Below are 26,247 nucleotides of genomic sequence, written 5' to 3' on the forward strand. Positions count from 1 at the left end.
AAAATCAGCACTTTTTATTTCCAGCTTTCGAGTCCCATAGACTTCAATGGGGTTCTAAAGTTCGCACAAATTTTCGGTCCGTTCGAAAGTTCTGTTGCGAACCGAACCGGGGGTTCATCAGGAGATCTAGAACTGACCAGAGCGGGCAAGGGATTCAACTGGAAGTCGGCAGGATTGACGATTCCGGCATCTGTCCGGTAAGGGCATTTGTCATTTTCCAAGGAATGCGACCTCTGGTTGGGGCGTTCATTGCTAGTACACATGGATGGGGCTTCTCTTTCAAAATTCCAATTTGTTGCGGTATTTAGGAAATGCCTAAAACTGGCAGGGTTTGATCCCATGAGTTTCTCCTCACATTCATTTCATATAGGAGCGGCAACAGAAGCGCCCAGGGCAGGTTTGAGCCAAGAGGCGGTTAGGAGCATCGGCAGGTGGGAGTCGGACAGGTTTAAATTATATGTTCGCCTGCAGCTGTTGTTATAGGGTCCTGACGGTGGTAGGATTGTACAGGGTTTTGTGTCAGCATGTTATTTGTTGGTGTTGTGTTTGTTCACAGGTCAGGAAGTGGGATTGGTGTGGATTCTTGGCCATTCTTACGTCTCCTGGGGGGCCAGAAGAGCTGATGTTTGGCCGAATGGCAGACAGTTAAGAATACCATGACAGGAGGCTCAGGTCTGGTAGATAGTGTTGTGTTGCTTTTATTTGTGGGGGGCAACGACATGGGGTCCAGGTCAATGAGGGATCTCATTAGAGACATAAAATGTGACTTTCTTAGACTCCAGGCTGCTTATCCCAATATGGTCATGGTATGGTCAGATATAGTGGGCAGGACTTCTTGGCACTGGGCATGGTTGGATAAAAAGGTGGACAGGGCCAGAATAAAGGTTAATAAGGAGGTAAGCAGATTCTTTATCAGGAACGGGGGGTTGTCTGTTCGCCACAGGGAATTGGAAACTGATTTCCAATTGGAGTTATTTGAGAAGTGATGGGGTCCATTTGAATGAGGTGGGGACGGATTTGTCGTCCCTGGGTTTGCAGGAGGGTATTCAGCGGGAACTCAAGGTGTGGAGGTGCTCGCAAGGGTAAGGGGCTACCCCTTGCGTGCGGTGGCAGAGGTTTGGGTCACTTTAAGTGAAGAGAGAGGTACGTGCTCAGGCCGACAGCTGAGCGGCCAGCTCCAAGAAGGAAGGGCTGAGCCCAGCCCTGACAGTTTACCATGTGGCAGCCAAGTACAGGAGCATAGGACCCCCCTCAAACCTGCAGGTGTCCGTACCTCTGATGTTGTTATGCTGATGTTGTTATTCTAGGCTGAGACAGGTCACATTCATTTCTAGTTTTCTTTATCTGATATCTTCTCTATTTGTAGGGTGCCTGTGGATTGCTTCTATTTTTTATTCGGTAATTAAAAGATGCTTAAAAGAGTTGTAGAACAAACAGTGTCGCTTTGTGAACAGTTTGGATGGGGTTTGGTTCAGTAGACCTGGTTCAGATTTTTGGATGGAGGCCCACTGCCCTACTAACACCGTCCACTGTTCTACTGACACAGTCCACTGCCCTACTGACACTGTTCACTGTCCTACTGACACTATCCGCTGCCCTACTGACACCGTCCACTGTCCTACTGACACCGTCCACTGCCCTACTGACACCGTCCACTGCCCTACTGACACCGTCCACTGCCCTACTGACACCGTCCACTGCCCTACTGACACCGTTCACTGCTCTACTGACACCGTCCACTGTCCTACTGACACCGTGAACTGCCCTACTGACACTGTCCACTGCTGACACTGTTCATTGCCCTACTAACTGACAGTGTCCACTTTTAATGTAGGCTAGGGTCATATTTTAACTGTGACATTTCTTTTATTAATCTAATCATATTTTATGGGCACACAAATTATTCTGTTTTATTTAACCATGCCCCTTTAGGTCCCCCCCTCCACTGTTAACACAATTTAGCCACAGCCACTGTTCACTGCAGTGCGCTATGCATGTCTCCTTACTACTCACCTAGGGTAAATCAAAGGTGTACTAAGTCTCTTACAATTCTATAGCGTGTGCTACAAAAACATTTCAGTGCCGCAATAAAGTATTGGGGTTTGGCTTGAAGAAAAGGTGGCAACCATACCGCCGCCCAGTGTGAAAGTACCCGAAGGGGGTGAATCCTTCCAGGGCTGATGTGGTTAACAGCAGCGGGAGCCAATGGCACCACTGTTGTGTCTCACCCAATCAGGAGGAGAGTCCCGGACGGCTGAGGAACTCGTGGACATTGCTGGAGAGAGATGGGGCTCAGGTAAGTATTGGGGGGTGCTGGGGTGGCTGCTGCACACAGAAGGTTTTTTCATCTTAATGCATTAAGATAAAAAAAACCTTCTGACTTTACAACCACTTTAAGTTATGAACTGAAATTAAAAGCATATGATTAGCCAAAAAAACAACATCATAGTTTACCCAGCTTTTACACAGCCTGTGAAATGGAAACCTAAATGGTTAATAAATGGCAACATAATTACACACCCCCTTTCTGTAGCTCGCCTTGTTTTTGTTTCACTTTCAAAGCTCATGCAGCAAAATTCCCAGCCATTCAATTTCCACCATTCAACTACCAGATTTTTATAGGAGGCAAAAGAAAAGATAATGTAAGGTAAAGTAAACTCGTAAATTACTTAAAACTATACAAAAACAGTAGGAAATGAAAACGTTTATAGTTGTTCGTAATGTTAATGTAAAAGTTGTTGTGTACTTTTGTGTCAGTATAGCTCACTTCCTGGTTTTACAATTGTACATTTCTGCCATTGCAACTTGCACTTACAGTTAGAAAAAAAGTCAAACTAAAATTTTAATGTACAGATTATTTATTTAGGAGTTATATGGGCCATGAGCATATTTGATTTTCTTTAGCTTTAAAGCTGTGAGTATTTCACCCAAATGTCAATGTGTTTTTTCACCAAAAAATTGATAGTAAACAGTAAACAGGTGCAGGTACCCTCCCCACCCGCAACTGACCCCTGTCTCTGCCCACTACCCACCTCCAGCACCACCGTCTTTTAAAGAATAAATTATTCAGCAGTAACAATAGATTATCCCACCAGCTACAATAAAACCCCCAGCAGCAACAGTAAATCCCCCCAAGATCAAAGTATTCCGGCGCATGCAGTATGTGAAGAGGCAGCACTGAAAGGTATACACCCATTTGAGCTGTGACTGTCCACAAGGTCCATGGTCTATATACAAGGGGCATGCAATGTGGGGCACTGGTGGCTGCTATCCTCAGAGTTGAGCCAGCTCAGTCTCTATACCATCTCGAAGGAAGGCTTTCCTGAATCCTTGTCTTGGAGCCTGTTCCCTGCCTTTGGTAGCCACATTCGTTTGGTTGTGTGGCTGTTATTCCCGTTACTGTTACCCTGTTGTGAATGTTCATGTTCTGATCTCTGGAAAGACCCTTTAAGGTACCTGTTCAACAGGGGGTCCCCTGATGGCCCTGCCATTTTCTTCCTCAGGAGACTGTCTCTGCCTATGTACTGCTAGCGGTTGGCTTACGCCTGTGGTCTCATTTTGCATTTCATAGGTATTGACACCTCACCCTCAAGGAACTCATACCTGCAGACCGTACCTGTGCTACGGGGCTTCCTGATCCTTATTGGGATTTAAGGATCACTACGGACCTCCCCATGGAGTTTCTTGACACCTGTTGATCTTTACTCTTTGACCTGGGGTTCCCACCCCCCCATCATTAAGCCTAAGCTCTGCCTTTCTGCTTTACATTGGTTGGCCCTAAGGTCTATTGCAGGCAATGGGACTGACCAATGCTGACTTAATGTGTGGTGTTTATTATGTCCTGATCTGTTGTATTTTACAATTTGTATTGTTGTTTATTATGTATGGGTTGGCCTCCCTACCTCTGTTGCATCCTTCCTACTCCCCCCTCCTCCTGCTCTTCCCCCTCCTCCTCATCCAAACCCCTTCACCACTTTCCCCCTCCCTGCCCTCTTTTCCTCCTCCCGCTCCCTGCCCTACCATCCCTTATATGAGTGTTGGCGGTGGTGTGCAGGCCTCCCCTCTTACTAACATTTTATTGCCTGTGGTTATTTTTATATTATTGGTCATTCAGAAACTAAAGCCTTGGGAGATGTGGACATTGTGCTTGCACTATGCCCCCACCCCCCCCCCCCCTAAATTGCTAATTCAGGTTCCTTTACTGTTAATGTTCTGTTTAATGCTGTTGCTTCCCCCGGTTTCTAGGGGGCTTTTTATGCTGCATAACTTTTTTCCATCTCCCTTCCCTATCCTACCTTCCTAGGCCCCTCCCTCCCCTGACCCCACCCTTAGCCCTTTATCCCCACCTCTCCCACGCATGCTTGGCTACGATATTTGTGGCCTGCAATTTCCTTATGCCCTATTTTTTTTTTTTTTTTTTTAAAACAATATTTATTGAAGATTATAAGTCAGTACAAGCAGGTTAAACAACTTATACATTAACAGCGAAAGATCAGTTCAAAAAAGAATACCATAGTATAGCAGCGGACGCAGCCGCTGTTGGTAAGGCAATTATTACAATGTACAAACATAGGAAAACTAGTAAATCAGTGAACATATGTAAAGAACAGAAGGAACAGGGTCCATACGGCCCCGTATTATACAGATAGTTCAAATCATCTCCTACTAGGAGAATATATAATGCAGCCTAAACATCAGTGTGTGGGTTTCCTCGCCTCTCCTCCCTTGTAATTGATAGTAACCTGTCACCTTTCAGCTTCCGTAAAGACATCTGTAGATATGCCTGTAAGTTGCTAAAACATTCGGAATCATCTATGGCGTTTTGAGTCAGTAAGTGTGGGTGGGTCCTCTTGCATAGGTATAACAATAGCCTCCATAGCTAAGCGAGATACCAAAAATGTAATATAGTGCTATGTCTAAAAGCCCGTCCAAATAATATATAGTAAAAGGTGGGGAAACACATGTAAAGTAAAGCGCTCCTCACAATACAGTAAGATAGCGTCATGAAAAGGAAAATGAAAATCAAAGTAGTGTATACTAGTGGTCATGTAGGGTTATTTTGAATAATACTTTTGTATTGGTCTGTTGTTTTAAAATGAATCCAACATGTCCAAATAGTCGTGAATTTTGTAGGTGTATCATGTGCTTGGTGTATAAGGTCCTCCATTGACATAATCGTATCAATTCGGTGGAACCAGTCAATCAGTGATGGAGGGTTGGGCGTGCGCCATTTGCAAGGAATGCACAATCTAGCAGCGTTGACCATGTGCATAGCCAAAGATTGAAAATAAGATCGTGATGGTTTGTTGGAATAATGTAGCAAGAATTGAGCAGGGGACATGTCTAATCGAAAGGTTGAGATATCGGTTATCAGCTTGTGAACCTCTGTCCAGAACGGCACAATGTGGGGACATGTCCACCAGATGTGAATAAATGTACCAATTTCCGTCTTGCATCTCCAACACATCTGTGAATTAGTCGGGTTTATAATATTTAATTTATAAGGTGTGTTGTACCACCTAGATGCTATTTTAAAAGCATTTTCCTGTGTATGTGCATTTATGGAGCCCTTATGGACAAATCTGAAAATATCTTCCCAATCTGTTTCAGGAATGTGTATCTGTAGATCGGAGGCCCATTTCTGCCTTATTCGCATATCTGATTTATCCCATTCTTTAAAAAGAAGGGAATAAGTCAGTGCGATCAAATGGCGGCGGGGTTCTGTGACATAGCATAAATCTTCGAATGGGGTCAATGCTCTAGACCATTGTGGGCTGGGACGTTTATTGAGTAAAAAATGTCGGATCTGTATGTAAGTCCAAAATGGGAAAGTATCTTGAGCTATCATGTTTGCTAAGTCGCTTCTAGAGCAAATGGTATCATTGCGAATGAAGTGCATTGCTCGGACTGTGGTGTGGGGCCAGTCTGGTTCTAGAAATGACGAGTGTATCCCGGGACTAAAATCTGGATTACCCCTAAGGGGGGTCAGGGGTCCATTAGCTGATGAAATGCCGTATTGGACACTCGCCCATTGCATGGCGTTTAATGTTGGGGCTATCAAAGGATGAGTTTTATGCATTTTAGATTGGAGTTTGTAGTCGATCCACGGAAGGGACGTTAAAGGGATGGGAGAAAAGGCTTGTTCAAGATTGACCCAATCTTTAAGCGGTGCGTGATTGTGCCAATCAATCAGTCTGGTAAGTTGGCAGGCCACCTGATATTTGCGAATGTCGGGCAGACCTACTCCGCCTCTAAGCTTTGGAGAAGTCAATTTTGAGAAACTAAGACGGGGACGGCCCTTGTTCCAGATAAAACGTGTGCATAAGGCTCGAAACGTGGAAAAAAAGTTAGGAGGAAGTCTTATCGGGATCGTCTGGAGTAGGTAGAGGATACGTGGAAGAATGTTCATCTTGATTATGGCAATCCGTCCAAACCAAGAAAAACGTTCTGGGGACCACTTCAGAAAGTCAGAGGTTATCTTCTTCAACAGGGGAGTGTAATTAAGAGAATAGAGGTCTGCCAGGGAGGCAGGAAGTTGGATGCCTAGGTAAGTGATGGATTTAGCTTTCCAAAGAAAAGGAAAATTAGTACGACAGAGGGCACATACAGATTCAGGTAGGGAGATATTTAAGGCATTAGATTTATTGAAGTTGATCTGCAAGTTAGATATGGTCTTGAAATGAGCAAAGTCCTGTAAAAGATTGGGAATGGTGGTAAGTGGGGTGGTGAGAAATAGGAGAATGTCGTCTGCGAATGCAGCTACCTTATATGTGTGGCCTTTTACATCTATTCCTCGGATGTCGGGGTTAGCTCTAAGTCTTCGCAAGAGAGGTTCTAGGGTCAAAATAAATATAAGAGGGGACAAAGGGCATCCCTGACGCGTACCGTTCGACACGGAGAAGGCATCCGACAGGTGACCGTTAACCCTAACCTTTGCCGTAGGGTTTGAATAAAGGGCTTGTATTAGATTTAGCATTCTTGGGGGTAGATGTATCGCCTTAAGAACTTCTGACATGTAGTCCCAGGCCACCCTGTCGAATGCCTTCTCCGCGTCCAACGACAGCATAAAACCAGGCTTCTGAGATGTAGTTATCCAATGATTAATGTTTATTGCTTTCAGGGTGTTGTCCCTAGCTTCCCTACCAGGGACAAATCCTACTTGGTCTAGGCCGATAAGTTGTGGGAGAAGCGGTAGTATTCTATTGGCCAAGGTTTTTGCATACCATTTTAGGTCAACATTTAAAAGGGAGATAGGTCTATAATTGGTCACAACAGAGGGATCTTTGCCTGGTTTTGGAATTACCGTTATGTGAGCTTGCAATAAATCAGCTGGTGGGGATACAGGTTCCGAGAGGGATTGAAAGGCCGATAGAAAATGAGGCTGTAAAATGTCTGCAAAGGTCTTGTAATATACTACTGTGAGGCCATCGGGACCCGGACTCTTACCTGGTTTAAGTTGCTTCAAAGCTTTCGCTATTTCTTCTATCGTCAGGGGAGAATCCAGGTCTCGAGCCGTATCGTCTGAGATGGGGGTAGGACTGTATTGGTGTAGGAAATCTTTGATGCGGTCTAATTTTGACGGGGAGCTTAAGGGCGGGTCCGTTGGGGAAAGGTTATAGAGTTTAGTGTAGTATTGAACAAAATGATTGGCTATATCGGTAGATTTATGAAGCCGTCTTCCTGTAGGATCTGTTATCGAGTGGATAGTAGTGGAAGCTCTTTTGGCTTGGAGCGCTTTGGCTAACATTTTGCTGGATTTGTTTCCATATTCGTAAAATGTTTTTTTGGACAGAATGTATCTACGTTTGACTTGTTTATCTAATATTTCCAAAAGTTGTATACGTGCTTTCGTGAGATCCTGGAGCGTCGCTAGTGCTTGTGTGCGTTTGTGTATTAACTCTAGTTTCTTAATGGTAGCTAGGAGATCAACATATATTTTCTTTTTTTCCCGTTTCCGTTTGGCTGCTAAGGCCATAAGAGTTCCCCGTATCACACATTTATGAGCCGCCCAATTGTTAAGTGGGGAGGTGTCTGACTCACGATTTTCCTTAAAGTAATTATTTAACTGGGTAGAGATTTCTGTTAACATGACAGGGTCTGTGAGCAGCGAAGGATCGAGTCTCCATATAGGAGCTGCCGATTTAGTCGTTGGGAACTGCAGTGTCACTGAAATCTGATGGTGATCCGAAAGAACCATTGGGTCAATAGAAGCGGATTGTAACATTGGGAGATCCTTCTGCGAAAGGAAGAAGAAATCGATACGGGAGTATCGGTCATGGGGAGCTGAATAGTACGTAAAGTCTTTGCAGTCTGGAAATAATGTTCGCCATGTGTCGTGTAGTAAGACGGTCGTCAGCGAAGAGTTAATGGATTTCAAAGCTCTGTAGGGAATTGAGGATGTGCCTGAGGACGTGTCGAGGACGGGGTTAAGGGGAACATTGAAGTCCCCCCCAAAAATTACTATCCCTTCTTGAAAAGAGATCAGAGAAGATGTTATTTCTCTAAAGAAAGTAACTTGCTGGGTATTGGGGGCATATAAATTTACCAGGGTGATAGTGGTGCCAGCGTATGCTCCTTTAAGAAAAATGAACCTACCATTGGGATCTATGAGCTGGTCAGTAAGTATAAATGGGCAGTTTTTGTGGAAGATGATAGATACTCCTTTAGATTTCGTTAGCGGGGAAGTTGCATGAAACGCTATGGTGTACCTATGATCACAAATTTTTGGGACGGAATTGGTCTTGAAGTGGGTTTCTTGCAAAAAAATGATATCAGCCAAATTTCTGTGCATTGTAAGAAGAAGCTTGGATCGCTTCTCTGGAACGTTTAATCCTTTAGCATTAAGCGAAACAATTTTAACTCTAAGAGGAAGTGATGTATTCGTGCGAGTAGGCATTGTTAAACTATGATTTTAACGTATAATAAGCGTCTGTAAGAAGTGCGTATGCTGGTGAGGAGAGTGAAGCTTAGCAATCTAGAGGCAAGTGTTCGTATTAATGCAAAGCTGGTACTGAAGTTTGAGGTCTGTAAGCTCTCAGAAATCTGCGTCTGTCCTCAACTAAAAGTGAAGTCGACTGGTTAATATCGGGGAACTAAACAATAAATGGCAAGGGGTTCTCTAGGAACTTCCAGAGATCCAGGGAACTACAAATGTACAATTGCCATGAATAACCAGTGGCGTCACAAAAAGGCTTGTATGCAGTGTGATAGCAATGTGCCACCGTTGTGGGGTTGGTTCAGACTTGGACGAAGACAAGGGTGCGAATTGGTATAGTCAAATATTTCGAGACAGGTATCAGGAGTAGGGTCAGAAGACCTCCACCTATGTACTATGGAGGTCCAAGGACCAATCCCTAACAATTAAAGAGTCACAAATAAGTGTCGTCCATCCGGCCCATGGCCCAAACCATAATCGTCATAAGGTTAAGGAGTATGGTTAGGGGAGGGCAGTGTCGGGTGAATAATTATTGCATTTAGAAGTCAAGGCGCCTAGCTTAAGTCAAGCATTACGATATTAATGCATATGACAACGCTTGGTACATAAGGGGGTGTTCCCCTATAGAAGGTCGGTAAATCGGCGTTAAAATAAAGAACACTGTAGAAATGTGAAATCATCAGTTAAAGCCATTCACTATGTAGAGAATTTAACTATAAAAATTACAGCCGGAACTATATGCTGATGTGACATAACAGCATATATAAATACTCCAAGGCAGATATGAAATACCAAACAGTAAGAAACATCTAACTCTCCCCCCTGCTAACAATTGTTTATGTCTCTCACTCCCAATTAAAATGGGAGGCAACCCGGTTAAAAAGCTGGATCAAAGATATATTCTATAAGCAGTGCATAGCCTCTTATACCACTCTAAACTCATGTAAATCACCATCTTAGAGAAGGAGCTGTTCTGGTGGTGGGTGTTGGAAAAGGCCCCCCCCCGTGACGAGAAGAGACCGTGGGCAGAGCGAATCCTCAGATCTTATCCGTCGTCAGAACTATCATCACCAGCAGAGGATACACTATCCCCCCTCTCCCCCCCGCCCCACAGGAGGTTCTCTCCCGCCCCCCCCCCTCCCTCCCCCCCCGCTATTCGTGGTATCTCACAGGATGTTAAGGCAAACCTAGTTATGCTAAAGCCTAATCCTCCCCCCGTGATATCTGTCTGATTTTGAGTTATGCTAATGAAGATTTTCCGGTACACTAACTTTGCAACTAATAGACTCTTTACATACCGTCCACCAGATTGCTATGGAAAGCTCCCTGTTACTGCTGTAAAAAAAAAAAAAAAAAGACATAGTTATGGATTACAAAGAAGACAAGGTATCATCCTTCAGCAGTTCATCCAGGAGTCTATGCCATAATAAGGATAACGTTCTGAGTATCTTAGCAAGGTGCTTAGCAGTCATGGGTTGCGTTGATGACAAGCAGAGAGATATGCGTCTCTCAAGCAGGGAGGCTGAACTAATATCCATCGCCGTGTGGTATTAGCGAGACATCAATGTCCGAATCCCAAAATGGCGAATCTTCTTGTCCAGCTATGTAGAATAGGAAAATCAAGTAGCAATCCATAGAGACTAGCAGACTGTAAAAGTTCCAGTATCGTATGCACATCAGTATTAGGTGTCATTCTAATAGGATAGTCAGCGGGTCGTGGTAAGAAAGAATACCTCGTTTATAGATCGGTATCAGAGCATCCAGGCACTGAGCATTCTGACCGGGCTGTTGTCATCTGAAGTGCAGGGTATACTTGAGGGGGGGTCACAACTTGGAGCCAAGTCAATTAACTTATCAAAGAGCGGCATCGGCTGTGCTCGTATAACGGTAACAGTATGAAAAAAAAAAAAAAAAAACAGTCACAAAAAAAAAAAAAAAAAAAAAAAAAAGGGAACCAGAGCGAGAACAAAATAAAGAAAACCTGGGCATACATCTCATAAGAATGCTCACCACTTCAGCGGTCTCTGCGGGCTCTCCGCGGTAGTGGTGCCGCCGTCGGGCTCGCAGGAGGTAGTCGAGCTTGAGGCCCCCCTCCTGGTCTGCCTGTGGATGGTGATCTGCGGCGCCGATAGTGAGAGGTTTGGGTCTCCATTAGGTCGGAATCCAAGCTCGAATAGCTGCGGAGAGGGATGTGGAAATCGGCATACCAGTTCGGTAAGTCCACATATGGTATGTCCAGCGTGCGGCAGAAGAGGTCCAGTTCTTCAGGGACTCTCAAGGTAGCTATTCGGCCCAGATGTGTGGCTTGGAGGGCAAATGGGAACCTCCAGCGATACCTTATCTCTCTTCGTTTGAGAACTTCCAGCAATGGACGGAGATCTCTTCTGTGCCGTAAGGTGATTGCCGACAGATCCTGAAAGATTTGGATTTGGTGCTCTTCGTGTAATAGTTGCGGTCGTTCTCGGGCTTTCTTTAGGATGTCTTCTTTTATTGAAAAGTCATTTACAAAGCACACCACATCTCTCGGCGGATCTGCTTCCTTACCCTTCGGGCGAAGAGCTCTGTGTACGCGGTCCATTGTGATGGCAGTTTGCGGGGGTCTCTCTAGCAGGCGATTAAAGATGGCTATTACTGCCGGAACAAGTTGGTCTTGGTCTATTGATTCCGGTAGGCCGCGCACTCTGAGATTATGCCTGCGGCCCCGGTTATCAATGTCCTCAACGTGTCGCTGGATGTCGCGGAGCTGCATTGTGTGAGTGTCCACCCGTCGATCGGTTCTTTGCAGAGCTTGTTGTTGTTGTACAGCTTGGTTTTCCACCACCTGTACACGGCCTGAGATCACTTGCAGTTCTCTGCGGAGGTCAGCAATGGCGGCAGTGAGTGTGTCCTTTATATCGGTCGCCACTGCCCGCAGGTCCTGAAGGCTTGGGTGTTGGTGTTGTGGCTGAACAAGGACCTCTTGTGCTGTTTGTTGATCCGTAGGAGTCAGCGTGATTCCGATATGGCCGCGGGCGGGAGGATTAGCCGCCATATTAGGTCCCTGACTTCTGAAGAGCTCCGGGATCGTTAGAGGAGCACGGGTATCAGCGTCCCTCGGAGAACGGGAACGCGATGTAGAGCGGCTGCGGGAAGACGTGCCCATGTTCCGTTAACGAAACAACGCTAATAGTCCCCAGTAATGTGAGTTTAGGGCACAGGCCGGACGGAGCTGAGGAGTTAGGCGGCCATCTTCGTCCAAGGCTAGCCACGCCCCCCCGCCCTATTTTATCTACATGGGAGCTACTGTTGTGCTTGTTGGGAAGTTAAGAGGGTGAACTGCAAAAATGGATGGACTATCAAGAGTGTGCTGGGGCCGGAATTGCTGGACCCTGATAGATACACATGATAGTGTTGGCGGATAAACCTTCCAACAATTGGTACAGGGGGGGGGGAATTAAGCTGAGATAATGCATCGGCTGCGCCATCGTGATTCACACTGATAAACAATCCCTGGACGTGAAACCTGTACGTCAGGCCTGGCCATGTCAAAACCTACGCATGAAGGACATGATGAGAAGGGACCCTAAACTACCTTAATAATGGCTGTGACCAAACCATCCGTAAGAAGAAAAAAAAACCACTGAACTCCCTGACCAACCGGCTGTTAGTGCTAGCATTGGGCAAAGATGTCTGAAAACCAGCGCTTTCTGAAACACTCGAGAGACCTGCTCATTGATTGTGGAATGAAAATTGAAATATTACGAAAAGTGGACTTTGTAGGCACCCAAATAAAAAGACCTAAGAAAGTAATAATATTTTTCTTATTTTATTAAAAATAAATATAAAAAAAGAAAATTGAGGTACAGTTATTACAATAGCATATAAAATACGGTTGACTAGTAATATACCCTGTACATATAGAAAATGACATCACATAATAGCCACACTCATAATTATAGGCCAGAAACGGTCCTTAGAACACTGCCTGATGTAGGTCTCAAATGAGTTGTGTGTCCAAGTCTAAATCTGGGTATATTAGAAATTCTTTAAATTTAGAGGCTCGACATGTGGATCACGCTTCCTCAGGAGCAGCAGTTTTCTAATGAACAAATTAAAAATACTAAATAATATACATATACAGTAATAAATTTAATTAACAAAAAAAGACACATAAAAAAAGACACATAAAAAAATACTGCTCAATTCAATCAGAAGCACACACTAAGGGTCCTTTCACATGGACGATCCGTTCAGGTCCGCCTGTCAGTTTTTCAGGCGGACCTGAACGGATGCTCCATAGAGCTCTATGGAGCGTCGGATGTCAACGGTGACATGTCCGCTGACATCCGAGCTGCTCCGATCCGAAAAAGTGTGACAGGAAAAAGCTATTTTTCCATCCGTCATCAGATTGGGTGACGATGGACACTGCGGTCCGTCGTCACCCGATCTCCCATAGGGGAGAGCGGCGCTGTGACAGGTCCGTCCCTGCCCAGTGTGCAGAGACGGACCTGTCCACTGCCTGCTAAGCGGAGATTGCTCCGGCGATCGGATATCCACGGGGCGGATCATCACTGATCCGCCCCGTGTGAAAGGAGTCTTAACACCCAGGTTAGCTGAATTCACAAAGGCAGTAGCAAAGTCGCCTAGTGGGGACATATTAATACCAATATTGTAAATTAAATTACTAATAGATCTCATCTGGAAAAGAAACTCCTGGGGAAAAAAAAGAGGCACACTTCTTACAAGACAATTACTAGATTAGTAAATGCTAGTATTGGACGGACAATTAGAAAGACCAAAAAATATGCTTACCATAACAGTAAGAGGCTAATAACGCACAGTAAGTGCCACGCCGCCTGGGCAGTTGCACAGGGTTTTCAGCATGATAATATATGATAATATGGCCTCAAAAAGCAGAGAAGGTTAAACTTCAAAAGGCTTTCATAATAAAAATAGCAGTCGGGGTAGACAGGTAATCCCGTCAATATCTTATAGGCAAAGAGAAGGATAATAAAAGACCCATCCAGGGATGTAATGCCTATAATAAAGAAAAATATAACAAAGAAGTAGCAATAGGCTTAGTAGTCAGTTTCCACCACACTGCCCAATATATATTATTGCCGTCATAAAACCAAGAATAAAAGTCCAGAATACCTTGTCAATAGAACATGCACATCACCGCACAGCATCAGGTCATCACAGTTCGAGTAAAAACGACAATTGCGAAGGACACAGATGCAGACTAAATATGTCCCGACCGGAAGTGCGTCACTAAAGTGTGCCATGCACTTCCGGTCTCACCGAAGGCCACTGCGCAAGCGATGACCGTCGCCGTGGTAACGGCTAAACAGCAGGCCATCACACATGGCAAGGACGGGAGTTAGGGAAGGGCAGCAACAGCCCACTCCTTCTTCTCTCCGTCAATACCCACACATCCGATTGTGGAATGAACATGGAGATGCCATTCCAGTCACATAGGAACTGATCTCAAGTGAGGACTTTAGCCCGGAACTTCCACTTTGTGGGCAGCCAAGGGGATGTTAGCTCAGAGCTGAGAGACTGCAGATCCCTGGGTGATGACCAGGGTCTTCTAACAGCAGGAAATCAACTAGAAAAAATTATCCCCTGACCCCATGCCATTACCCAAGATTCAATGGAGTGGGCAAAGGTGCCAAATAAGCAAGGACTGCTTTCACCCGAAAGTAAACTGGTAGTAAAAGTTTTGCCATTTACCATACCATACTAAAGGGCAGGCACACTGCTGGAAGTAGCTTCAACACATATCAGCTAATATCAGCTTTGGACAATCAAATATCCCTGCCTAACTGTAGAAAGCGCTGGATTGTCATAGCCACAGACAAGTACTACCACAAAAAACTTCTGCGGGAATGAGGGCAGCCAAATCGTAAATCAAAAGATCTTTGGAAAATTTGCCACTGACCATCCTGGTGGGCCGACCCTCCACATTCAGAGCGATGGAGAAAGAAATGGACCAATCACAAAACCCCTTTGAAATTCCTGCCTCCAGTAACTGATCGACAAATCGACAAATGGAACCATGACTGTCTACTGAAGCCAAGTTACTACATTTCGAAAGACTCTGACGGAACAGTGACAAGGCCCGAGAAGGCCTATTGAAAATTCCTCCAGCAGGAACTGTCTGAAGACCTGGGATAGGAGGTTTACTAAACAAGCCCCTATCAGGGAAAGATATCTGGCTCAGTCATGACGAACCAGAAGACCTGGCAAGACAGGTGAGTAATGTCGACATTACCTGCAGGAGTGCTAAAAATAGCAGGAGCCCAGGGTGTGTGGCTGACACCTCAGCTCTAGCTGAGTGGACTTTGATCACCTCGATCCTATCTTGCAACCGTAACATGGACGTAGAGAGCATACTTAGCACCGCATGAAACTTTAGTTAAAGAATTATGCCCGGGAACATGTTCTATGCTGATGGATGGTAGTGGCTGAGATCGGATTGAGAATAACAATATGTAGAGTTGTGCCTTCCTGGCTGTGGCCAAGAAAATAAATCCCCCCTGACGAAGCTCTGCTGTGAGCTTAGGTATAGTCTAACGCCTTAATGATGGGGTGCTACCAAGCTATGAAACTCCACGGGGGATAGATGGATGAACGCAAATTAGTCACTTTCTGAAATGTGCGACATTCCCAAATCTAAGGAAAACACAAACTAGAGCACAAGACAACAGAACATGAAAAACACCCCTCCGTGCCTACCTTTATATATGGACATGGGTGTAGTAATGACAAGAGCGCGTGAAAATTAACCTAAAGTGAGTCCTGGAGCAAAAGAGCAGAAATCAGCGCAGGGACAGCATGACAGGGTGGACCGACATTGCCGCTTTAAGATAGGAGTGGGTGCTTTAAGAGAATGGGAGGTGTTAGGGGCTGGGCGGTGCTCAGGAAAAGAAAGAGTTCAGAGGAACAAGGAAATTACATCAGTCCATGGAGGAAGAGATTACAGGACCCTCACTGCTCTGCACAGCACAAACAATGGAGACAGGAGACCTCATGGAGCAGCTTAGGGCGGCAGTGGCAGAGATTGGCTGCAGGTTCAGGTAGTGGCGATCGCGGCAGGCGGAGGTGCGGAGTAGCATGGGGGAGTGGCCACACCAAGGGCTCAGCGTTCTCGGCCACCCAACGTTTCAGCCCTGAGCTGGGCATGACAGGGACGCAGAGGGGACAGCCAGCATGGTCCAGACCCCTAGCACCTCAGCAGGGAAGGGCAGGAGCAACAGAGACCCGGAGACTGTGGGGGGCAGAAGGAGAGGACAGGCTGCAGCGGGGGGAGCCCAGGTCTGCACCCCCAGCCCGGCGGAGATGCCTGGGTCAGTCAGCAGCGGATGGAGGATCGAGCAGGGATGGCCAGGTCCCTCAGCGGGGGATTCGGTCGCAGCGGGAGGGCATTAATGTCAACATGACCCCCAGTCCCAGGCATACAGAGCGCAGAACAGGGAGGAGCACCAGCGCAAGTGATGGAGACAATGCGGCATATGCGGCAGGCGGTGCAGGAAGGTGCAGATACAGGAGCCAGTCACGCAGTGAGCAGAGCGGGTCTAGTGGGGTAAATCAATGTGCAGGTCGAGTTCGGCACCGCAGACCCACAGCGAATGGTGCAGGTCCAGCCGAAGCTCAAGCTACGGTGCGGCAATCGGAGGCGGTCAGCGACAGGTCGGAAGGTGAACTGACGGAGTCAGAAGGAGGCGAGGAGGTCGGCCAATCGTCAGCGGTGGGTCAGAGTACAGTGGCCGTTGGCCCAGTCCTGGGCAGCCTGGTGAGTCCAATTTTTCATTGTCTATTTCTTCCTTGCTAAGTACTTTGTTGGGTAAACCTAATAATTCAGGGCCAGCGGCACCTAGCATGGGGGTAGGGATTGGGGGAACAGTTCCGCCCCCTCTACTCCTAGGGTGATCGGCCCGGGGGCCGGGCCGGATGGATTAGGCGGCCTGCTGTTGGGATTTAAGGAATTGGTCCAGCATTTTGAACCGCATGCGCTGGAGGGCCCTGCTCAGGCCTGGAAGCCTAGGGCAACGACAGGGTCCACAGGGGCGGCTGCTAGGGTCGAGACGGAGGCATCCACGGTGGTGGCTGGAGCGGCTAAGGAGGTAAGTGAGGCGTCAGGGGGTACAGCTAAGGCGGCAGCAACGGAGGGCAAGGTTGCTGAGAAGAAGACTGACTCGGTCAGGCTGGCAGATTCCGCGAAGAGCGAGGTTTACGTCTGCTTCGAGGGCCCTTTAGGACCTCATTTGAAGACAGAAATCAAGGACAAGATGGAAAGGGGAATATGTCGAAATCTTCACGTTGCTCCCCTTAGAGAAGTTCAACCTGGATAGGTTGAAGCCGGAGGAAAGTAAGAAGGAGGACGAGGAGAAGAGACGTTATCGCCTCATCCCTCAAACCTTTTCCAACTGGCTGCAAGCTTTTGCCATCCTGGCTAGTGTCATAGGGGAGAAGAATCTCAAACACTGTTCAGCATTGTTTGTATACCTTGAAGCTATAAGTGAGGCCCATAGGACCTATGGGGGAGTGGCATGGCTTAACTACGACAAGCAGTTTCAAGAGGCTCCATTACCGGATTTGGTGGTTTCCCCATTGGGTGTGGTTCCCAAAAAGGAGCCTAACAAATTTCGGTTGATCCATCACCTTTCCTTTCCGAAAGGGTGGTCCGTCAACGATTCTATTTCTCATGAGGAGTGCGCAGTCACGTATACATCTTTTGATGCAGCGGTCACGTGGGTACGGAGATATGGGCAGGGGGCATTGATGGCCAAGTCGGACATCGAGTCTGCTTTCCGTTTGTTACCAGTTCACCCTGATAGCTTTCGGCTATTGGGTTGTACTTGGGAAGGGGGATACTTCCTGGACAGATGCCTTCCTATGGGTTGTTCCATTTTGTGTGCCCTTTTTGAAACGTTTAGCTCTTTCTTTGAGTGGACGGTTCTGGACGTGACAGGCATCAACTCGGTCATCCATTACCTGGATAATTTTCTGTGTGTTTGCTCGGCGGGCTCAAATACCTGCGCGGTTTTATTGGGAATGCTGCAATATCTGGCTGAACGTTTCGGGGTTCCTCTAGCTCCAGAGAAGACCAAGAACCTCACGGCCGTCACACATTTTTTGACTCTTAACAGGGATCACAGGGAGGATTTAAAGGTGTGGCAGGAGTTTCTGGAGTCTTTTAATGGACGGGCCCTGTGGATGTCAGGCCACGGGGTTCGGTGTCTTCTTTAAAGGACAGTGGTGTGCAGCTAGATGGCCACCGCAATGGGGGAAGGCGGGTATGCTCAAAAATCTGGTCCTTTTGGAACTGTGTCCAATTGTGGTGGCCGTGGAGATCTGGGGTGAATCCTTCCGCAATCTGAAAGTACGTTTCAACTGCGACAATATGGGGGTAGTGCAGGTGGTCAACAGGTTGACAGCGGTATCAGTGACGGTTGTCCAGCTGTTACGGCATTTAGTGCTGCGATGCTTACAGGTGAATGCGTTCATCTACGCTGTGTATTTGCCTGGGGTTGATAACACTTTGGCTGACGCTTTGTTTCGTTTCCAGTGCGGAACAGCTTGGGGTCACCTGTCCTGGCAGGATGTGGAGCATTGCGTTGGGAACGCAGCCAAGTGGTCAAGCAGTCTGTGAGTACGGCCACGTGGAACGCTTACTCTAAGGTATGGAGGGACTGGTTGGAGTGTCTGGCAAAAATCGGTATGTCCCCAGAGGATCTGGGAGTGTCGCATGCCGTGCTATACTTTATCGGCGCAGGGATGGAGACAGGTGTCTTCCCCACAAGTTAGCCGGTTTGGCATTTTTATTTAAATTGCAGGGGCATAGAGACTACACCAAGGAATTTTGGATAAAACAGACGGTGAAGGGGTACAGGAAAGTCCACAAAAAGCAGAATCCATATGCTGCAAGTGTTATGTTTGATTCTGGATAAGGTTTGCACCTCAGTTTACGAGACAGCCTTGTTTAGAGTGGCATTTACATTGGCTTTCTTTGGGGCTTTGAGAGTGGGGGAGTTGGTTGGTTCAGCAAAAACTGTAAAAGGGGACCTATTGGTAGGTGATGTAGAAGTCAGGGAATGCTCAGAATCTGGATCATGAGATCTAAGACTGACCAGAGCGGACGAGGGATTCAACTGGAAGTCAGCAGGATTGACGAGTCCGGCATCTGTCCGGTAAGGGCATTTGTCATTTTCCAAGGAATGCGACCTCTAGTCAGGGGTTCATTGCTAGTACACATGAATGGGGTTTCTCTTTCGAAATTCCAATTTGTTGCGCTGTTTAGGAAATGCCTAAAACTGGCAGGGTTTGATACCATGAGTTTCTTCTCACATTCATTTCGTATAGGAGCGGCAACGTAAGCGTCCAGGGCAGGTTTTAGCCAAGAGGTGGTTAGGCGCATGAGCAGGTGGGAGTCGGACAGGTTTAAATTATATGTTCGCCCGCAGCTGTTATAGGGGGGCCATGAGTCCTGAGGGTGGTAGTATTGTACAGGGTTTTATGTCAGCATGTTATTTGTTGGTGTTGTCTTTGTTCACAGGTCAGGAAGTGGGATTGGTGTGGATTCTTGGCCATTCTTACATCTACTGGGGGGGCCAGAAAAGCTGACGTTCAGCCGAATGGCAGACAGTTAAGAATACCATGACAGGAGGCTCAGGTCCGGTGGATAGGGGTCCCGGGCATGCATTGGAGCAGAGTTCTGGGGGAAGTGCACAGGTTTTCTCACCTGGACAGGCCTCCAGATGTGTTGCTTTTACATGTGGGGGGCAACGACATGGGGTCCAGGTCAATGAGGGATCTCATTAAAGACATAAAATTTGACTCAAGGCTGCTTATGCCAATATGGTCATGGTATGGTCAGATATGGTGGGCAGGGTTTCTTGGCACTGGGTATGGTTGGAAAAAAAGGTGGACAGGGCCAGAATAAAAGTTAATAAGGAGGTAAGCAGATTCTTTATCAGGAACGGGGGGATTGTCTGTTCGCCACAGGGAATTGGAATCTAACACATGGAGGTATTTGAGAAGTGATGGGGTCCATTTGAATGAGGTGGGGACAGATTTGTGGTCCCTGGGTTTGCAGCAGGGTATTCAGCGGGGACTCAAGGTGTGGAGGTGCTCGCAAGGGTAAGGGGTTACCCCTTGTGTGTGGTGGCAGAGGTTTGGGTCACTTTAAGCCCTTGTACACACGGACGGAGAATCCGTCGGAATGTGTCCTATCGGACCGTTTTGTCGGATAATGCGACTGTGTGTGGTATGCATCGGACTGTTTCCATCGGAATATCCGTCGGACCAAATTTTCCAACTTGCTGGAAATATTTTCCGACAAACTGCTCCGATCGGACATACTCCGATCATGTGTAGCCTACTCCGACGGACAAGGTGCCACGCGTGCTCACATTCAAATTCCGACACGGAAGCGCTCGTTCAGGTAAAACTACTGCTCGTAAGCGATTTAGCACATTCGTCACGCTGCAATGTTAAAAATTCTTTCATGAATCGCATTCTCTTGTTCTTTACAATGCTGCAAGAAGGAACTTCTTTTGATGCTCATAGTCACACACACTTCTCCCAAACTTATTTCATTACTCTTTTTTAACCATTTTGGAAATACAATTTTATTTTGGGTCACATCTACACAATTTTAGATTTTGTTTATTCTTTTTTGGATGTTTTTTTTTTTAATTCCTAAAAATCTCCTTTAAAGACAGTTTGCTAATTTCTCCTTTTTTTGGGGTGTTTTTTTGTGTAAACTTACCACAACAACATTATTTTATTTTTTATCTTTGGTTTTTCCTTTTTAATCTACAGGAGGTTGTTTATTGTTGGTGCCCCTTGTTATTCATTTCACTTTGTATTTTTGAAATGTACCTGCCTGCTCACAAATAAACTGGCCTTTTGGAAGGAAAACACATACACAAGTATTTCATCAAACAAAAAAAACCTTTATTTTGGTCGCAATAAAATAAAAAGAGGAACGCAGCGCTGGAGAAACTTGTTAGTTTGGTGCAGCCTTTGGTCCCCAGGGCAGACATGAACAAATTAGAATATAAAAAATTGGTGGCCTGAGGAGTACATATCTCAGGGAGAGAAGTCTGGTCCCGAAGTCCTAGAGAACAGGAAATTCAGATGCCATTTATGTCCCCAGGATGTGGTTCTTCAAGAGGCTGCATCTTCAGGCAGACCAGACTGAACCCAGGCCATCACTCTCTCGTCTTCCTTCGGCACTTCCCACCAGGCATCCATCGAGGCTGTGGCTGGGCTCCTGTAGTTGGGGCAGGAGGAGGAGGGCGTTGGTCGACCTCCTGGCTGCCACTTGCCACAGCCACCCCCCGACTGAGGTCTTCCTGTGTATGAAAAGGGGACATAGTTTTAGTTTTTTGATCATCAATCACACCATTTTGTGCTCCTGGCTTTTGCAAATTGAATGTTGCCAAATAGAACAGACTATCATTCTGAGCCCAGCATTTTTCTTTCCCGTCCCAATCATTTTTGGTCACTACTGTCTCTTGATATGTAAACCACTTTGTTAAATCACAACTTACTGATCAATAAGAACTCTAGTTAACATCATTAAATGTAACACAAGAAATATGTTCAACAATGCAATACCTGTCTCAAGCTGGGCCCCACCACATGTTGCTGCCTGGAAGGCCCAAGTTGGACATCAGAAGCCTCAGCTGGGGGTGAAGGATGCCTTGAAGAAAGACTGGAGAGTGGTGGCCTGAGTGGTGGCCTGGGTACCCCCTGGTCTACCAGAAAATGCAGCCTCTCAAAGTAAACCATCCTGGGGTAATAAACGGCATCTGGATCTCCTGCTCTCAAGGACTTCAGGTGCTTCTTTCTCTCCCTGAGATATGTAATCTTCATGGCCACAATTTTCCTATTCAGATAGGCCATGTCTGCCGTGGGGACCATGATCCACACCAAAGAAAGAAGTTTCTCCAGCGCTGCGTTCCTCTTTCTTATGTCGTAGTAAAACTCATTGTGGAACTGCCACAAGCAGGGCATCTCCTTGTAGAGTTCGAGGAATAGCCCCATAAAATTTGGGTTTTAGAATGGATCCATATTGTCTGCAAGACACAACACAAGACAAACCCTCAAATACTAATAACGCCATTAAAAACCCTCCTAATCTTGTCCCAACATCTGTCTAGATAGAAGCAGTCTAGTCTAGTGATGCACCAAGTTAAAATTTTTACCTTTGTTTGCTCGATCATCGCGTCCGCGCCTCACTCTCTTCACAGATCGTACGGACGATACATGGGTGTTGCGTTTTATATACAGTGCGCATGCGTGAAACTCCGCCCGCCCCTGACGTTCTTTCTAGACTATTCCCGGCCCCTTTGCTTCTGGCGCAGTGGGGAGAGCACATGGCGGAGAGAACGCAGGTGTGCACTAATAATAGTTCCACTAACGAGGAGGAGGGTGAGGAAAGCCCGGAGCCTGAAACGTCCCGATCCAGAAAGAGAAGATTTAAGGCCTCAAATATGTCTTTTGGAGAGATGTTGGAGATGGTGGACATATTGAACAGGACCGACTATGATGGGAAGTATGGACCTTACCCAAACCCAAATATCAGAAAGGCCAAGATCATGTCTAAAGTTGTGAAGAGTCTTCATAAGAATTTTGGGGTACAACGATCCAAGGATCAACTGAGAAAACGCTGGTCTGACCTGAAACTGAGGGAGCACGAGCAGTACCTAAGGATCAAGCGTGTTCTTAAAAAAAGTAAGTAGTTGTCGTGTGTTCATATGATTATTCTTGCTTGTATACTGCTCCAATGTGCTTTGATTTCATGTTGTGCATTTTAAAATGGCCACTTTCAAGTTCATGGTTTCATTCGTTCGTAAGAAACATCGTTCTGCAGGGAAGTATTCCAGCTTAACAAAGTGTCCACAATAATGTTCTCACCTTGGAACTCGGCCAAAAAACACAATTGTACAACACTTCCAAGCAATGTTTCATATTCCTATTTCTGCCCTCTGTGTGCTAATTATTCTTTTTTTACATTCTCATAGGGTAGAGAAGACTCGGCAAGTATGAGGACACCAGGGACCACACCCCTCCCAAAGAAGGACAACTTCCAAAAGCAGAAACAGAGGAGGAGGAGGAGGAGGAGGAGGAAGGAGAGATCGTGGAGTTTGGGCAAATTGTCACCACAACAGGTGAGTGTCGGAGAACACAGCTTCCGGTAAGCTCATCAATGTATGTCACCATATTTTTATTACATGGTGTGTTTTTTTGCTTTGTTTTGTAGGTGATGTGGAAGAAGATTCCCGTTTTACCAGTGAAAGTGCCCAGATCCTGATTGGGGAGATAATGGGGTGCAATCGGGATTTGAAAAATATACAGCAAAACATCAATGATGTTAAAAATAAAATGAAGAACATCATTGATGTTTTGGGGAGAGTGTGAAACACCAAAAACTAGATAGGGTTTTATTTTTGCTATTTTAAACAAAAAATGTTGTATTTCTCGAAATTACAAATTTGGAAGATGTACAGAGTGTGTAAACATGCGCTATCTCCCATCATGGGGGATCAATGTACGTGTTTTGTGTAAAGTGTCTGAGATGAAGGGGTTGCAGCCCCAAAGCATGTACATTGATCCCCCATGATGGGAGATAGCACATGTTGACACACTGTGTGCATCTTCCAAATTTGGATTCTTCAGGGGTGACACCCCATGTGATGAAGGCAATATCAGCCCAGTTTGTACATACTCATGTCTGATATTGTCTTCACTTTTCAAAGTTGAACTTTGTAAGTTCCTGTGTTCTGTATTTTACGGTTTGATGCATGCCTGTTTACACAAAATCAACAAGTAAACCAAATTTTGATTAAACTCTGTTTTTGATACACACAATTTCTTGGTTTGTTGTAAAAAACCTTTTCGAAACGCACATGTGAATGTGCTTGTATTAAAAAGTTTAATTATCAACAATGTGTGGCTTCCTTTTTCATTGCGCCAAAAATGTATTTGTAGTAAAATTTTAGTTTGTTCTGAGAAGGAGTGTGATTTACTAAAGGCAACTCCACTTTGCACTCCAAGTGCAGTTTCAGGTGTACTTTTGCAGTGCACTTGTAGTGCATAGTGGATGTGCCTTTAGTAAAAAACACCCACAGTGAGGTGTGAATTTGGACAATCATGCCATTTTCCTGCCATGGTGCTGAAAATTAGCACGATTTTGGTCAGTAATGCACTACATACATTAGTTACAAAAACAAGGTGTGTGTGTAGCAGACCCACAACATAATAACATTATCTGAAGAAGAGACTGTCCCCTCATCTCGCTCTGAACTTGGGTTTGCACTGTTGGTGAAAAAGGCACAACTTGAAAAAAACTGGCAAAGTGGGAGGCCACAGTCTGCCATTCCTGTGGCGTTGAAGGACACTGTGTAGTGAAACAAGAACAAAAATTAGTAATTTGACAAATCAACATTGCAAGCATATTAGACACCAACATTTTTTGACAAAATTAGTATAACATTTTGGGAACTGAGTATTTAAAGCCTAAAGTATAAGGTCCCCTTATGAGAGTCATCACCCCCCCCCCCACACCCCTCCCCCACCCCCACCCCCATCTGATGGGCCCTTGCTAAAAATGAGGGGGGATGTTTAGGACAGGTCACCCTGTCCACTTGATTGAGAGCTGAATGCCTAAATAATGTGTGATACTTTGGGAAGCCCCTCCTTAGTTACACTATTGGCAGCCCACCGGACAGGTAAGAAGTGTCATAATCCCAAAAAGAAAACAAAATGGAAGCACGTTTTGACATTCTGCTATTACATAATTAATAATTAATAGGTTAAAAAAAAAATAACATTTGAAAGTATTGAGGCAGGCCCTTGCACTACTTGCTTAGGTGAATTCATCCAGAAATGTGCTCATCAAAAAGGTAGGTATAGTATGTATTGGGTTTGGTAAAGTCATCAGAAAGAGGATTGCTATCAGCTGAGCTAGCAGTTGGGGGGAGGGAGGTTCCTAATGAGTTTGGCACAACCTCAAAAATTTTTAAAATGTGACTCTGCATGAATTGAAGCACACACATCACATTTGTAGACATTATAGGGGGTGTTTAGGGGAAAACAAAACTATGGAGCTGACAAAAGACATTGGTAAGTGACTAGACTATAGTTTGATGGGCCAAGAAGAGCATGGTGGGGAAGTTAGTGAGGCAAATATGCATGAGGACAAAGGGGCAGAGCATATGAATTAGAGCATATTGCAATGATGGTAATTAGGGAATGAGGAAAGAAATGCAAGACATTAGCAATCATGAAATACATAGAATGTTATGTTTAAGGAGAAAACTTAGCATATAGTCCTTCTGCAGGACCTGAATGATGGCAGAACAGGTCTCTGGAATAATGATCCCCAGAGTCTGGGGGGTGATGCCTGTAGAGAACTTGAGGTCCTGTAGGCTTCTCCCAGTCGCCAAGTAGCACAACGTGGCGATGAGCCTCTGCTCCGGAGTGATGGCTTGCCGCATGCAGGTATCCTGCCTGGTGATATAAGGGGTCAGCAAAGCCAGCAGACGGCGAAAAATGGGGTCCGTCATCCGGAGATAATTCCTGAAATCATCAGGATTATTCTCGTGGATCTCACGGAGCAAAGGCATGTGCGAGAACTGGTCACGCTGGCGCAACCAATTCTTGGTCCACAAACGCATCCCCTCCCTGTTCATGGATCGGGCTTGTGTCAAAGTAAGAACCCCAACACGAAGCCCCTGCACAGCACAAACTCTACGACGAGTACGTAGATGAAACATGGTTTGAAAACGGTTGGCTGGTCAGAACGGACAACAGAAAGCACCGATAAACAGCAATGCCTGAAAGAACGAACTGAATAGCAGAAGCAAGCAGACAATAAGAAATGCCTTTCAAAGTGTACTATACCAAGATATAGTCCACAATGAGAAACAAATACTCACTGACTGCACGCACTGATTATCAGATACGCACACACAAGCACAAACCGAAGAGCAGTAGAGATCTGAATCACTAATCTGAAAAGCGTGAATCGTCTCTCACCAAACTTCTACTAACACGAGATCAGCAGAAGGAGACCAAAGGGTGCCGGACGTGGTGCTGAACTTCCCTTTTCTAGTCCCGCCGTACACGGCTTACGTCACTGCGTTCTTGGCAACCGCAAATTCTGACAACTTGGTCCGACCGTGTGTATGCAACAGTTTCGGACTAAATCCGTAGGACAAAATCCGTCTGACAAAATCCAACGGATTTGGTTGTCAGAATGTCCGACCGCGTGTACAAGGGCTAAGAGAAGAGAGAAGCACATGTATGGAACATGTCAT

The 26,247-nt window shown here is 45.8% G+C and overlaps 1 protein-coding gene across 2 annotated transcripts in view; it reads left to right on the plus strand.

Moving 5' to 3' along the window:
• Positions 1 to 26,247, plus strand: part of STING1 (stimulator of interferon response cGAMP interactor 1) — a 463,207-nt gene that overhangs the window by 26,037 nt on the left and 410,923 nt on the right. The window contains exon 1 of one of the 2 annotated variants that reach the window (XM_077473928.1): positions 2,549 to 2,647. The exons of the other annotated variant lie outside the window; for it this stretch is intronic. The gene's annotated coding sequence lies outside the window, so the exon portion shown is untranslated. Of the gene's footprint in view, positions 1 to 2,548; positions 2,648 to 26,247 lie in introns of those variants that run through there. 2 annotated transcript variants of the gene reach the window in all.

Source organism: Lithobates pipiens, unplaced genomic scaffold, assembly GCF_037356315.1.
Source record: "Lithobates pipiens isolate NorthernLeopardFrog02 unplaced genomic scaffold, aLitPip1_a1.2 Scaffold_8, whole genome shotgun sequence".
NCBI lineage: Eukaryota > Metazoa > Chordata > Amphibia > Anura > Ranidae > Lithobates > Lithobates pipiens.